We start from the raw sequence: 4,630 nt of genomic DNA on the forward strand, positions 1-4,630 counted from the left end.
TGTCTGGCAGCATCCCCCCGCTCCCCAATATTTAAAGTTCAGTAAGCACCCCACCCCCCACCCCCCACGCCGCGAGCTCATGCCGGGGGAGCCCTCCAAGTGCACGGAGCCCTCTCTCAGCTCATGTGGCTCAGGACGTGGAACCCAGTCATCTAGTCCTCGGGTGAGAGCCAAACAAGATGGGGCCTGGACTGGAGGGCAACCGAGCAGCTTGTACCATTAGAAAAAAGGCGGCCGGCGCAGAGTTGTCTTCAGGAAACTGCGCCCCTGACACCAAAGCGCAGAGCCAACACTGTGGCCTTGAAGGCAGCCACCACTCCAGCCCTGCCTCTAATGAGCGGGGTGTGATCTTTGGTCGGTTAATTGAGCCTCTCAGAATTTCAGCCTCTTCTGCAAAAATGGGGGGTGGTAATTCCCTGTGTCCCTGTAGACCACAGAGAGATCTCGCAGGCATCGCTCCCAGCGCAGTCTGACAGGCAGGCTTTTGTTTGCTGGGAACCGGAAGAGCAAAAACTGGGGTGTCACCGCCACCTGCTGGCGGATCTGGGTGTTGCAACTAAAAGGCTCCAGAAGGAACACAGTGTATAAAGGCTTGCTTTGACTTGCTACAATATGATGCATAAATATGGATAGAAACTGGGGAAGATTGTACTAAGAGGTGGATGGGAAGGCATTCTATTCAGAGAAAATCTCAGGTGAGGAGGCATGGCAAAGATTTAAGAGATCTGGTGTTTCTCAGTCTGCCGTGAACTCTGCACCAATAGGCAGTGGACAGGGATACTGTTGAACTCCAGGGTGCGGCTGTTCACCGTTACCCCTCCATCTAGGCTTTAGAAAATCCATGGCTTCTCTGATCCTATACCCATGTCCCTGGTGAACGTGCTTTTCTCTGGCTGTCTGAAGCGAATGGTGTAGGAATTCTAGCATTGCTGGGCAAGACCTTCCGAAGAGGATGTCCTCAAGGTCTGTGGATTCTGCAGGGACTGGTCTGGTATATAGAAGTCTCCAGTCCTGACTGCTGAGGAACTGCATTCACCCAGCTCCAACTTTCTTTCACTGGATGCTCTCAATGGGGACCCCCAAGGGGTCAGTGGGAAAATCTTGGGTTGCACACAGTGGATATCACCCATTGCTTCAGGAAGGGAAATGTGAAAGCATGCTGCTTGAAGCTTAAGCTTAAGCTTGAAGCATGAAGCTTATTCAGCCAATGGGAAGTGACTGATATCAGCTATGGGGTACATCTGAGGTCTGTAGCATCCTCTGCGTGAGCAAGAGCATGTGCTCCATGCCCTTCAGCTCTACTCTCTGCTTTTCAAGGGCTTCTGTTTCCTGGATGGCATCCTATTCCTTTACTGATTTCTGTGCCAGCCAGTGAGCTGAGACCATGATACTCTGTGACCTAAAACAGTTTTCACTATGTAATGCTAACTAGTTTACAATCAGAATTGAACCTACAACCTTGGACCCATCATCTCTGTATTCTAAAAACCGAGACCACTAGCTTAGAGGAAATTGCTAAATAAACCACCCATGGGTATACATGGATCAAACTCGGGTCTCCTGCAGTGCAGGCTCCTTACCATCTGAGCTACTGGGGAAGCCCCATGAGTGTACACACACACACACACACACACACACACACACACACACACACACCTGCATGTGTGTACATACAATGAGAAGCCACAGAGAAATGGACTGAGATAAATAACGTAGCCTTGTCACAACTTGAGCAGAGCTAGCATCTCCCGGGCACAGCAGAGAATCAGGAAAAGCCAGAAGGATTTGGCAACATCCTTGTTCCTCTGACAAATTCCAGCCCCTTTTTCTTATCTTCTTTCCCCCAGAAAGACAGTCCTGCTGACTCTGCAAATGAAGCCAAAAGGGCTTCTGAGGAGATGCATTTCAGACCTTTAAGTGATGCCCTCTTGGTGAGCTGAAGCTGGGGATGCATGGCTGCCAGCTGTCCCCGCTTTCATGAAATCCAGACTGAGCCCGGGTTATCAAAGCCATGTGAAGCCAATCCTCAGCTAATATGACATGACCTGGCCTAAGTCCTGGCAAATATACTTTGGGCCTTGATGGGTCATTGTCAGAAGGTCTTGGTAAGCTGGAGACCTTGCTGACCTTGGCTGCTGTTTGGTCTAAAAGAGCCAAGAACCTCAAGTTTATGATGTTTTTCTTATTGTGATAAAATATACATAATACAAAAGTTCTTCCCAAGGGGCTCAGGGGTTAAGAATCTGCCTTGCAATGCAAGGGACATGGGTTCAATCCCTGGTCCAGGAAGATCCCACATGCTGCGTAGCGACTAAGACCGTGCACCACAACCACCGAGCCCGCAAGCTGCAACTAGTGAAACCTACAAGTTGAGAGCCTGTGCGTGTGTGCGTTCTTAGTCGCTCAGTCCTGTCCAACTCTTTGCAACCCCATGGACTGCAGCCCGCCAGGCTCCTCTGTCCGTGGGGATTCTCCAGGCAAGAATACCAGACTGTGTTGCCATGCCCTTCTCCAGGGGATCTTTCCAACCCAGGGATCGAACCCAGGTCTCTCGCACTATGGGCAGATTCTTTACCATCTGAGCCACCAGGGAAGCCCAAGAATACTAGGATGGGTAGCCTATCCCTTCTCCAGCAGATCTTCCCAACCCGGGAATTGAACTGGGGTCTCCTGCATTGCAGGCAGATTCTTTATCAGCTGAGCTATCAGGAAGCCCGCTTAGAGCCTGTACTCCACAACAAAAGGAACCACGCAATGAGAAGCTGGCATCGCAAGCAAGAGTAGCCTCCACTCACCACACTTAGAGAAAGGCTTTGCACAGCAACAAATACCCACCACAACCAATAAATAAATAAATCTTTAGAAACTGTTAGCATTTTAACCATTTTCAAGCGTACAATTTAGTGGCATTAAGTACATTCACAGTGTTGTGCGAACATCACAGCTATTTCTGGAACTATTGCATCTTCCCCAAAAGAAACTCTACCCATTAAATGATAACTCCTGTCCCCTTATCTCCCAGCCCCTAGTAACTACCATTCTACTTCCTGTGTTTGTGAATTTGCTTCTTCTAGGTAAAAGTGGAATCACACAATATTTGTCCTTTGTGTCTGGCTTATTTCACTTAAAATGATGTTTTCAAGGTTCATTTATATTGTAGCATCTACCAGAATTTCATTACTTCCTAAGGCTGAATAATATTCCATTGCAAGCATATACTGCACTCTGTTTATCCTTTCTTCTGTTGGACATTTGTTTTTTTCCCACTTTTTGGCTATTGTGATTAATGCTTCTATGAACACTGGTGCACAAATATCTGTTTAAGTCGCTACTTTCAGCTCTTTGGGGAATATACTGAATTTCTGGGTCAAAAGGTATGTGCTAAGTTGCTTCAGTCATGTCTGACCCTATAGACTGTATCTCACCAGGCTTTTCTAGAATTCTCCAGGCAAGAGTACTAGAGTGGGTTGCCATTTCCTTCTCCAGGGCATCTTCCTGACCCAGGGATTGAAACTGCGTCTCTTACATCTCCTGCACTGGCAGGCGGGTTCTTTACCACTAGCACCACCTAGGTCACAAGGGAAGTCTATGTTAAACTTTCTGAGGAACTGCTATGCTGTTTTACACAATGACTGCACCATCTTATGTTCTTGCAAGTGCTGGACAAGGGTTTCAATTTCTCCACATCCTCACCAACACTTTATTTTCCCTTTAAAAAATATATATATAATGGCCATCTTGACAGGTGTGAGATATGTGGGCTTTTATCCTACTTTGCATCTCTCTCCTGTCTCAAGTTTAAAGAGAGCCTTGAGCAATGCAGAGGGTTTGAGCCTGGTGACACCCTGGAGAGCATCCCGAGGGGACAATCTTCTTCTAAGGGCAGAATTTCTCAACTGAGGCATTATTGACATTTTTGACCAGATACTTCTCTCTTGTCCTGTGCACTGCAGATGTTTAGGCATCATCATTGGTCTCGACCCACCAGGTGCCAGTAGGCCCCCCTTTCCAAGCTGGGACAATGAAAAATGTCTCCAGAACAGCCCCTAGTTGAGAACCACTGCCCTGTATCAGGACCTGGCACATCAGAAGAGGTAGGGGCTTCCCTAGTTGCCAGGAGCTAAGCATGCTGAGTTCCAGTTCCAATTCTCTCATTCTCTCAGTTTACATTTGTGTCTTTCCTCCGAATAAAAGTATAATTCAAACCGAGCTAATTGGTTGCTATGTTCCAAAAAATGTGAATGTTTTTGACATACCACTAGGGGGCCCTGTTGATCAAGGAGAAACTCAAGATGGCCACCAGGGTTGAGGGATGGAGTGGGTGGTGGGGTGATGGTAAGGGGGCTTAGAGAGGGGGATTTTACTGAGCAGCTGGTTCACATACCTCAAAGTCTCTGGTTTGCCGGTTGCACCCTACTGCACCCCTAGTGGGAAGGATGCTTGCCTTCTTGTCCATACACCCCTTTCATGTTACAGATCATTTTTCATTGCCATCACATCTCTCCAAGGCTGATCTTGAAGACCTCCATCAAATTGCACCAACTGGAAGAAAGATGCTCAATCTAAAATACCTCCAAAGAATTCACCTCACCCAGCCTCCTGATTCCTAGATACCCTGACATGACTGTCC

Source organism: Bos indicus, chromosome 4 (genome assembly GCF_029378745.1).
Source record: "Bos indicus isolate NIAB-ARS_2022 breed Sahiwal x Tharparkar chromosome 4, NIAB-ARS_B.indTharparkar_mat_pri_1.0, whole genome shotgun sequence".
In the NCBI taxonomy this organism is placed as follows: domain Eukaryota; kingdom Metazoa; phylum Chordata; class Mammalia; order Artiodactyla; family Bovidae; genus Bos; species Bos indicus.